Source organism: Octopus bimaculoides, chromosome 1, assembly GCF_046866305.1.
Source record: "Octopus bimaculoides isolate indiv1 chromosome 1, ASM4686630v1, whole genome shotgun sequence".
Taxonomy (NCBI): domain Eukaryota; kingdom Metazoa; phylum Mollusca; class Cephalopoda; order Octopoda; family Octopodidae; genus Octopus; species Octopus bimaculoides.
This window is the reverse complement of record NC_142928.1, coordinates 1,447,427-1,459,728: the sequence shown is the minus strand read 5'-3', so window position 1 is coordinate 1,459,728 and position 12,302 is coordinate 1,447,427. Positions and strand designations below refer to the sequence as shown.

At 42.2% G+C, this 12,302-nt stretch overlaps 2 non-coding genes across 2 annotated transcripts; both read left to right on the top strand.

Moving 5' to 3' along the window:
- Positions 1-6,571: 6,571 nt before the first annotated feature.
- On the top strand, positions 6,572-6,643 carry Trnap-cgg (transfer RNA proline (anticodon CGG)). Its single transcript has one exon. It is a non-coding gene; the product is annotated as a tRNA-Pro (tRNA).
- A 4,177-nt stretch (positions 6,644-10,820) lies between these two features.
- On the top strand, positions 10,821-10,892 carry Trnap-ugg (transfer RNA proline (anticodon UGG)). The gene has a single exon. It is a non-coding gene; the product is annotated as a tRNA-Pro (tRNA).
- Positions 10,893-12,302: the final 1,410 nt, after the last annotated feature.

The window sequence follows — 12,302 nt, the reverse complement described above, 5'->3', positions numbered from 1 at the left end:
TTTGTGGGTCAAGGTACCGTATTATCCTGTACGTAGAAATAACAGTTAGAAAATTGTATGGCTTCATTACTGGAGTCAGCTCTATAGGTGAGATGTTTGGTGCTTATAATAGAATGTTCGGTGCTAGCGAGCACTACACATCTGTTGATGGGTGCTACATCACCATTCCTAAAATGTATGCACAGGATATGCTGCAAGCCTGCATACATCTGAAAGCACAGTAAACACATGTGTCTTACACTCGTTGTTCACATGGTGAGAAATACGTTTCACAGACAGCACTATTGGCAAACACTGGCAAACGCCACTCTCTGAATTCGTAGAAAGGCAGGACTTTGGTAAGCCTAAAGACATCCAACTAATCGCTAGACCAGTGGTAAACATGTGGCATTTATGTCTTCTTCATCTCCAAACACAGTAAACACATGCGTCATACGCTCGTCTGTTTACATGGTGAGAAACGTGTTTCACAGACAGCACCTATCGGCGAACAACAGCAAACACCACAGATTGACTTCGTAGACTGGCATGACTTCGGTAATCCTACAAAACATTTAGTTAATCACTCGATCAGTGGTTTGGTTCCCAAACATCTTTCGCCGCAGATTCCTTCGACATTATTTTTAAAAGCGTACAACCCCTGATAACTTTCAGGGAACCCTGGGGTTTTGCAGCACACACCTTGGCAATCCCTGCTCCAAATTAAGAACTCTACACCATATTATGAACACTTCCTGGTAACTGCACAGGAAAGCTACGCGGTTTTCTTTATGGGTTTTGGTGTTTACTAGGATGCGTGTTTTGATGCATAGAATTGGTAATAATACTGTAATTCAATGTGTGTGTTTTTTATTCGCTTAGAGATCAGCTGGGTTTCTGCTGCTGATATGGTAATTCGGATTCTAGCTTGAATTTCAAGAAGTATCCATGTAATAGTCGACCTCATAAATTTGACCTTAAAAAATGGTCTAAAAAATTCGACTTTTACACGAGTATATACGGAATATATATATATATATATCAGTGTGTGTGTGTGTGTGTGTGTGTGTGTGTGAGAGAGAGAGAGAGTGTGTTCCTCAGAGGTTTTGTAGAAGGCAACAATAACAAAACGTGGTTAAGTGACATGTAATATAAATATAATTATTCGTCATTTTAATGGGGTTCTGAGATGGTTAAAGGACACCTGTTTCCATCTGGGTGTCATGGAAGATGGTTTGTATATGTTGGACATTTAGACACAGATTGATAGTAAACAGTCACGTCGCCTTACAGCAACTACATCCATACATATATATACAACCATTGTACAAGTGCATACACACGCACACATACATACATACACACACACACACACACATATATATATATATATATATACATACATACATACATACATTCATACACACATACATACATACATACTACATACCATACGCATGGTATATAAATGTATGTATATGGAGACATATACGTACATGCATACATATATAAGTATGTATCTATGAACATATATATTAATTATAAATATACGCTCATATATATACGTAGATACACACGCGTTCATAGACACTACATACATAATATACATAAGTATATATACATATATATATATATATATAGAGAGAGAGAGAGAGAGAGAGAGAGAGAGAGAGAGAGATCTTTTATTAGCCACACAGGGCTGCACACAGAGGGGACAAATACAACTGTAGAGCTTTTCTTTAAAAAAAAAAAAGAAAAAAATTCGATCAAAAGGGATCGGTAGGGGCAAAAAAAAAAAGAAAAAAGTGGGGAGGTATCGTATATCACAGAAAATGTCAATTGTGTAAAATGGGGTAACATTAGGTTTATCCATGGAGAGAAAAGCCTACGGAAAAGACCATGGTAACCTCAGCAGGGAATAGGACACATGAGAGCAAAGTGCTCTCTCTCTCTCTCTCTCTCTCTTAAAATTTTTTTTTTTTTCTCGATTTATAGGATCATGCTCAAAGAGGTATCGTCACTCGCACGCACCATCTTTGCTACATTCACCCACCTTTTAATGAAACTTTCACGAGACAAAAACTGTCTCTCTATTCTCACCTTCCTTTTCAAGTGATACTTGAAAAAGTTGATGAGCGATTGGCCAGAGAGGTAAGTTTTCGTCTCTAATCCTTTCGCTCGGGTCCACCACACACATTCTTTCACCATTGCCACCAGTATGATGAACACTGCCTTGCCTTCCCTGTTGAGGGACGGTGGCGGAGCAATTTGCACAATAGACTCGGCTGACAGGCGGACTCGTCCCACACGTGACAGCAGCCGTTCGGCATAAGCCCACAGGTCGGAAATCTTTGGACACTGCACGAGTGCGTGCAGAACGGTTTCGTCGCTCTGACCGCATCTCGGGCAGGTCGGTCCGGTGTGTCTCGAACCGTGCCTGTACAGCTTATCCAGAACGGGTAATGCTTCTCCATAGCACTGCCAGGCCAGGGATCTCTGGTGGTTGTCCATAGGTCCCGGCCCGAAAGTTGTCCTGAACAGGCGGGTCAGGTGTTCCTCGTCGACGCCCAGATTCTGCCTGAGATCGTCGTCGCACCTCCCATCCACTAATCCTCTATAGAACGCTTTTGTGGAATCAAAGTTGCACAAGATTGGTCCCGGGCGGCAGAGTTGCTTCAGAGCAACGCGACACTCGCGGTACCATTCGCCGAACCTAGGTCTCTGTTTAATCCACGACTGCAGTTCGGCTAAGGAGACGAGCTGCGGGAAAGCGCGCCGCACAAACGGCGACCACACCTGTTCACCGTCGTCTATGAAGCGCCGGAGATGTCGCAGTCTCAGCGCATGTCTGCGCATCATCAACCACCAGATAGATAGATAGATAGATAGATAGATAGATAGATAGATAGATAGATAGATAGATATGTATATATATATATATATATATATATATATATTTGTATGTATGTATGTATATATATATATATATGACGGTATAGATACATAAATACAAACATATGTGTGTGTGTATAGGTGTATATATATATATACATGCATACACACACACATACACGGGCACACGAGCACGCGCACACACACACATACACACACAGACACAAACAAACACACACACACACACACACATTCACTCACACATATATTGAAACCGAAACAGAGTTTGTCACACGACTCGAGATTCATTGACGTTTCACGCTGCTTCGTGACCTTCTGACGACAACAGCGGCGTGAAACTCAGTTACTGTTATTAAACCTGATATATGTGTGGGGGTGAGGGGTGGAGGCGCAATGGCCCAGTGGTTGTGGTTAGGGCAGCGGACTCGCGGTTTCGATTCCCAGACCGGGTCTTGTGTGTGTTTATTGAGCGAAAACACTTAAAGCTCCACGAGGCTCCAGCAGGGGGTGGTGGCGACCCCTGTTGTGCTCTTTTGCCCCAACTTTCTCTCATTCTTCCTTCCTGTTTCTCGAGTAACGCCGCGATGGACTGGCGTCCCATCCAGCTGGGGTGGAACACATACGCCATAGGCTTTGAAAGAGCGAGGAAGAAAGAAGATATATATATATATATATATATATATATATATATATATATATATATATATATATATATATATATATATATATATATATATATATATATATATATATATATATACGGAGTGTCATTCAAAATTCGATAGTTTACACTGAAAGAAAAGAAAACACCATATCCCATCCAAAAATAAAACTACTTTTAAAAATATCAAAACAAATCTTAACTGGCTGTGTGGTAAGAAGATTGTTTCCCAACCACATGGTTCCAGGTTCAGTCCCACTTCATGGCACATTTGGCGAGTGTCTTCTACTATAGCCTTGGGTCGACCAAAGCCTTGTGAGTGAATGTGGTAGACGGAAACTGAAAGAAGCTCGTCGTATACGCACACACACACACATACACACACACACATATATGCATATGTTTGTGCGTCTGTGCTTGTCACTCCCCCCTCCCCATCGCTTGACAACCGATGTTCGTGTGTTTACTTTCCTGTAAACTAGCGGTTCGGTAAAAGAGGTCGACAGAATAAGTACTAGGCTTACAAAACATAAGTCCTGGGGTCGATTTGTTCGACTAAAAGGCGGTGCTCCAGCATGGCCGCAGTCAAATTACGGAAACAAGTAAAAGAGTAAAGTGATTGTGGATGGGCGGTAACAATTTACTCAAATCCCCCTCAGCTCCCACCATGGCCTCAAGATGGCCCCAGAATCTGACGCATGAATTCTTCTTTGTGTCCATAGGATGATTTTCGAACAACCCCTTGATCTTGGCCACCAGTTCGGCCTTTGGTGTTGCAGGCAGAGCGGTTGGAGTCTTTCTCATCTGCCCTTTAAACATACGAGGTCTGATCAATAAGTATATGGACTGTTGCCATAGTAACGAAACTAAAGCACACAGAGTGAAGCCGCTTGGCAAAGATTGATCTTGTACTCTGCTTGCATGTGCACAAAGTTTTAACGTTCTAGCTCACTTCCGCTGTTTACAGAAGTGCTTGGAAGAAACGTGTGTAGCGTGTGATCGTTTCATTGACCATGACAGAGAAAGTTTTCATGGCGATACCTGCTCAGAGGCCTACTCAAGGTTGCAAAAAGTATATGGAGAGGAGTGTATGACCAGCACACAAGTGTACGAGTGGTTCAGACGTTTCCAAGATGGCCGAAAAAATGTCGATATTAACGAACGTTCTGGAGACCCGCAACCAGCAGAACTGAGAAAAACATCGCAGATGCGCGTGCAGCTGTGAGGGGAAATCGTCGAATCACCATCCGTGGATTATCAGAGGTTATGCGGATTAGTAACTGTTCAGTTCAGTCCATTATCACTGAAGATTTGGGTATGAGACGCGTGTCTTCTAAGTTTGTGCCAAAACTGCTTTCAGCTGACCAAAAAGACACTTGGGTTTCAGTTTCACAAGATCTCGATTGTGTTGAGCAAGATGAAAACTGTTTGAAAAGTTTGCGTAGGCCTCTATGCGAGTATCGCCAAGCTTTTGGCAAAATTTGACGCAGATTCTCTGCTCAACTTTCTCTGTCATGGTCAATGCGACGATCACACCCTACACACCTTCCTTCCAAGCACTGCTGTAAACAGCGAAAGTGAGCTAGAACTTTAAAACTTAGTGCGCATACACACTAGAGTTCAAGGTTAAGCTGTGCCAAGCGGCTTTACCCTGTGTGCCTTGCTTTCGTTACTATGGCAACACTCCGGATATTTATTAATCAGACCACGTAGTAATCAATGGGATTTTAATTGTGTGAACTAGGTCAAAAATTGGGATTGGTGAAGTCATAGAAATTCTTCAGCAACCCCAATTTCTGATTCTTTCCGGGAGTATGGCAAGGAGCCGAATCCTGCTGCCACACATATGACCTTCCAACAGCATGACCGAAGTTAAATGACTGAAACAAGTAAAAGATCTGATATTATGGTGGTTTAATAACCTTTCCATTCCGACATCGCGACAGGAATTCTTTGAGCTGTGTTATATGAGTCGTGTAGATTTTTGTATTCTTTTACTTGTATCAGCTATCGAACTGTGGCCATTCTGGGGCACCACCTTGACGGATTCAGGCTGAGCAAATCTACTGCAGTACTTATTCTTTTAAGTCTGGTATTTATTCTGTCGGTCTCTTTTGCCGAACTGCAAGCTTACGAGGGCGTGAACAAACCAACACCGGGGACAGACACAACGACTCACGCATACATGAACACACAACGCATGCACACACACGCACACACATGCACACACAATACACACACACAACACACACATACACATATACGATAGGCTTCCATATAGTTTCCTATTTCTTTATTGCCCACAAGGAGCTAAACATAAAGGGGACAAACAAGGACAGACAAACGGATTGAGTCGATTAGATCGACCACAGTACGCAACTGGTACTTATTTGATCGACCCCCGAAAGGATGAAAGGCAAAGTCGACCTCGGCGGAATTTGAACTCAGAACGTACGGACGGATGAAATACTGCTAAGCATTTCGTCCGGCGTGCGAAATGACAGCTCGCCACCTTTTAATATTCTTTTCTACTCTAGGCACAGGGCCCGAAATTTTGGGGGAGGGGGCTAGTCGATTAGATCGACCCCAGTACGCAACTAGTACTTAATTCATCGACCTCGAAAGGACGAAAGGCAAAGTCGAACCCGGCGGAATTTGAACTCAGAACGTAGCGGCAGATGAAATAGTGCTAAGCTTTTCACCCGGCATGCTAACGTTTCTGCCAGCTCGCGACTTCCAAATAGTTTCTGCCTACCAAATTCGTTTACAAGGCATCGGTCGATACTGAACCTGAAATCATTTGACTACGAGGCGATCTTCTTTAACCACACAACCAAACCAAGCCAAGCTAAGCGAAGCCTATGGCGTAAACGTTTCCACAATTATTGCTTACATCGATATCAATTAGTTGGAATATCAACAGCTGTTCAGTTAAATACTCCACAGCGTTAGTGTTAATTCAATATTCCTGTCATCTATGGATGATATAGAAGCAATTTTGACGGTAGGCTGGCAAGTGGCTCGTTGGTCTAGGGGTATGATTCTCGCTTCGGGTGCGAGAGGTCCCGGGTTCAAATCCCGGACGAGCCCAGTTTTATGTCTTTTGTTTCAGAGTATATTTCTCTTTCGTGTATGAGGGAGGGAGAGTGCTTATGTTAATCGCGTTCAATTTATGAATTATAATGAAGTAGATTGACAAGTTTATTTTTGAACCTGTGGAAGACACACGAGATGTCGAAATATTGTTCATTTGGTAACAGTCGCACTCTTCTTTATTATTATTATCATTATTGTTGTTGTTGTTGTTGTTGTTGTTATTGTTGTTGTTGCTGTTGTTAGTTCCTCCGTTGTTGTCGACGATGACCAAGGTCATCACATGGGAGAAGACGAGACACAACGTGTCCGGCTGTGCTCGGAATGCTCTGTCGCAGGCCGGGCACTGGTGGTCTGTTGGGACCAAAGACAACGAGTTGGTTCTGGACTTGCGCAGTTTGCGTTTTCTATGTGTCCTTGCAATCCTGTTCAGCTCAGTTGGTGCAGCTTCGCCAAGCAAGGCGGTCTTGTGCTTTTGTTCCCCAGGTGCTGGGGTTGATCTCAAAGTTCTTTAGTGAAGCTTTGAGTGTGTCCTTGAAGTACTTTTTCTATCCACTTTGCATGAACTTGCCTTCCGCCACTTCGCTGTAAAACAGTCACCTGGTGAGTCACGTGTAAGACATTCGAACAAGGTGGCCTACCCATCTGACTTGCATTCTCCTCAGGAGTGTATACATGCTTGGCAGTACACACGTGTTGTTGGCGATTTCTTTTCCTCCTTTCGACCTTTTCTTTTTCCTTTCCGACGAAGAGCTAGGCTCGAAACATCAAAAACTTTCTCTTCTTACTGAGCGTCAAATTAATGCATTCCTTGTGCACGTCCTCTTGTCTGTTATTGTTAATTTTATTGTTCGTTTATTTGAATTGACTATATATGTGCGGTTGACACCACCGGATTGAATGGTACTACCCAGGTGTCGAAACCAGAGTGATATCTGTGCGGCAGCTGATGATGGAGGTGCATTGGATTGTTGGTATGGCTGTTATTATATGTGCGGAATAGTTTTATAAGGCATCCATTTAATATATATTATACTATACCTTGACACAGTGTGGCCATAGTTCCCCGTTAACAGGCCCCTTGTATGTGTGGTAATAGATCTGTGACATTTCCGTGGCACAGAAGTATTTTTGTCTTCTATTTTTAGCGATGCAAGTACTCATATATAAAATATATAAGTACATATATTTTATACTCTTTACTCTCTTTTACTTGTTTCAGTCATTTGACTGCGGCCATGCTGGAGCACCGCCTTTAGTCGAGAAAATCGACTCCATGACTTATTCTTTGTGAGCCTAGTACTTATTCTATCGGTCTCTTTTTGCCGAACCGCTAAGTTACGGGGACGTAAACACACCAGCATCAGTTGTCAAGCGATGGTGGGGGGGTCAAAAAGCACAAAACACACAAACATACACACACACACACACACATATATATATATATATATATATATATATATATATTAATAGTTATCGCCAAGCCAACATGGCAGTCCCAAAATTAGGACGAAAGCTGCCGTGAATTAGCTCCAAGAAGCCATCGCCTCTAGCTAGCTATGTGACACACGAACCTGTGTCCTTTATAACCTTCGAACAGGGGAGGTCAGCAGTGTCCCCCTGCTGGTTTGGCATCTGCAGACTAGACTAGTTTCAGGGTGTTGCCCCTTGTCAATGCAGAGTAGCCAAGCCTTAGCCAGGCGGCGCTGCTGACTATCTGCTCGAAGGTTATTTATCTAATTTCAGTGGAATCTATCCACTGGTTTTCAGAAATAGAGTTATTAATATTTCTAAGTCTCTCTAAAGGAGACTACGGCAGCGGTACTGGAAATTAATAGTTATCGCCAAGCCAACATGGCAGTCCCAAAATTAGGACGAAAGCTGCCGTGAATTAGCTCCAAGAAGCCATCGCCTCTAGCTAGCTATGTGACACACGAACCTGTGTCCTTTATAACCTTCGAACAGGGGAGGTCAGCAGTGTCCCCCTGCTGGTTTGGCATCTGCAGACTAGACTAGTTTCAGGGTGTTGCCCCTTGTCAATGCAGAGTAGCCAAGCCTTAGCCAGGCGGCGCTGCTGACTATCTGCTCGAAGGTTATTTATCTAATTTCAGTGGAATCTATCCACTGGTTTTCAGAAATAGAGTTATTAATATTTCTAAGTCTCTCTAAAGGAGACTACGGCAGCGGTACTGGAAATTAATAGTTATCGCCAAGCCAACATGGCAGTCCCAAAATTAGGACGAAAGCTGCCGTGAATTAGCTCCAAGAAGCCATCGCCTCTAGCTAGCTATGTGACACACGAACCTGTGTCCTTTATAACCTTCGAACAGGGGAGGTCAGCAGTGTCCCCCTGCTGGTTTGGCATCTGCAGACTAGACTAGTTTCAGATGCCAAACCAGCAGGGGGACACTGCTGACCTCCCCTGTTCGAAGGTTATAAAGGACACAGGTTCGTGTGTCACATAGCTAGCTAGAGGCGATGGCTTCTTGGAGCTAATTCACGGCAGCTTTCGTCCTAATTTTGGGACTGCCATGTTGGCTTGGCGATAACTATTAATTTCCAGTACCGCTGCCGTAGTCTCCTTTAGAGAGACTTAGAAATATTAATAACTCTATTTCTGAAAACCAGTGGATAGATTCCACTGAAATTAGATAAATAACCTTCGAGCAGATAGTCAGCAGCGCCGCCTGGCTAAGGCTTGGCTACTCTGCATTGACAAGGGGCAACACCCTGAAACTAGTCTAGTCTGCAGATGCCAAACCAGCAGGGGGACACTGCTGACCTCCCCTGTTCGAAGGTTATAAAGGACACAGGTTCGTGTGTCACATAGCTAGCTAGAGGCGATGGCTTCTTGGAGCTAATTCACGGCAGCTTTCGTCCTAATTTTGGGACTGCCATGTTGGCTTGGCGATAACTATTAATTTCCAGTACCGCTGCCGTAGTCTCCTTTAGAGAGACTTAGAAATATTAATAACTCTCTATATATATATATATATATATATATATATATATATACGACGGGCTTCTTTCAGTTTCCGTCTACCAAATCCACTCACAAAGCTTTGGTCGGCCCGAGGCTATAGTAGAAGACACTTGCCCAAGGTGCCACGCAGTGGAACTGAACCCGGAACCATGTGATTGGTAAGCAAGCTACTTACCACACAGCCACTCATACACATATATATATATATGTGTGTGTGTGTGTGTGTGTATGTGTGTGTGTGTGTGTGTGTGAAACCATAATTCGCTTCCTTTTATTTACATAATTGGGTAGAATAAGTAGAATAAGAAATCTGTGTCCAGTGTCGGGGCCTCTTCTATTTTTTAGTCTCTAAAGGGTAAGGATCCCCTTCACTCATGAATGACCATGGAACTGCCCCTAGTTCCCTTTCAAAAGTTCCCCTCCATGTCACAAATCCATGAAAGGTTGTTTATGGAAAACCAACAGTCACCCGTGCATGCCAGCCTCCTCTCTCCACACCACTGATGATATCCAAGGGAAAGGCAAAAGCCGATACAGCTTAGCACCAGTGACGTCACAACTCCTTTATACAGATGAGTAAACTGGACTGAACTGGAGCAACGGGAGATAAAATGTCTAACTCAATGATTAGAATTATAGTGCTACACTTTATCTTTATCTGTTATATAAATTTTACTGTAGCAATCTTTCAAAAATTGATCAGGTCGTTTACGTCCCAGACAAATATATAGTTATATTCCACCATACAACCGCACAAATCCGTGATTTTTCTTCCTATATGAGGTAGATATAGCTATGGGCTTCCGAAAGAATGCCTTCAATTTAAACATCTAATGAGGGAAAATACACAGCGAAACACTGTATTTCGTAGAAATAACAATCCTAATGAGTGGAGGGCATATCTACTCAATTGTGACCTCCACCTGACCTCGTTTCTTCATAACTTTCAGAAAAGTCATTTTTCACAATAAATTCCGATGTAATCGTTATCCACTCCATCCGAGGCGCATTTGTAGAAAATTTCATTAAAAAATATCAAGTTTTCTAGAAGTTATGAGGAAACAAAGTCGGGAAGTGGCCACATTTGAGTTGGTATGATGAGTTTAGTTTCCAGCACTGCTTGCCAAAACAGAAATTTAATGATTATTATATCAAAACAAATCTAAAATTTATCCAGTTTCTGACATATGAGGCTCGTTGGTCTAGGGGTATGATTCTCGCTTTGGGTGCGAGAGGTCCCGGGTTCGATTCCCGGACGAGCCCTCTCTCTCTTTTTTTTTTTTTACCAAGAAGTGTATTATTCTTTTCTTTTTGTTTGTTAATATGTATTTACTATTACGGCACTCCGTCGGTTACGAGGACGAGGGTTCCAGTTGATCCAATCAGTGGAACAGTCTGCTCGTGAAATTAACGTGCAAGTGGTTGAGCACTCCACAGACGCATGCACCCTTAACGTCTTTACGATCTGAGTTCAAATTCCACCGAGGTCGACTTTGCCTTTCATCCTTTCGGGGGTCGATAAATTAAGTACCAGTGAAACACTGGGGTTGATGAAATCCACTTAACCACTCTCTCGAAATTGCTGGCCTTGTGCTAAAATTTGAAATCATTATTATTATTGTTAAGGCGGCGAGCTAGCAGAATTTAGTCTGCTTCTACGTTCTGAGTTCAAATTCCGCTGAGGTCGACTATGCTTTTCATCCTCTCGGAGCCGATAAATTAAGTACCAGTGAAACACTGGGTCCGAAGTAATCGACTACTCCCCTCCCCACAAATTTCAAACCTTGTGCCTTTAGTAGAAACGATTATTATTATTATTATTATTATTATTATTATTATTATTATTATTATTATTATTATTATTATTGTTGTTGTTGTTATCCCTTCGTAACACATTATAGGTAAAATGCACCGGAGTCTTTAGTCATCTGTTAAGTCACAACAAGGACCTCAGACTGACAATACTTTCCTTAAGAAGTGCGCTGTGCCCAATAAGGCTGCTTTTTGCAAGGCATCAATCTTGCATCGGATTTCCAGTTGCCTTAAGAAGTCTTGAAGTTTCAATGGAATTGAGCCCAACGCTCCGATCACCACTGGTATCACATTTACGTTACCCTCTCGCATTCTATGCAGTCTTACCATTTCCACTTTCAGTTCGGACTACCCGGTGATTTTTTTCAACCTCTTTACTCACAACATTCATGTCATTTGGTATGGCTACATCAATGATCTGACAGTATTTCTCTCTCTTATTCAATATGACAATATCCGACCGACGGTGTTCGATCACACGATCCGTCTGAAAATCATAGTCCCAGAGTATCGTTACTTTTCCATCTTCTTGCATAACTTAACTAAGACAAAGACAAAGAGTAGACAAAGAGACAAAATAAACCAGCAAAAACATTACTGGATAATTCTAGATCCTGGATAATTCTAGATCCTGGATTTCTGGCTCTGCATAAAAAATGCGCTGCCTTCGTCAGTGGAATATACTCAGATAGCACATAAATATAACTATATATATATATATATATATATACAACATAAGGTAGTGTGCATACGTGCATATATATGTATGTATACGTTCGTATATGTAAGTATTCGTATGTTGTGTATATATATATATATATATATATATATATATATATATATATATATATATATATATAT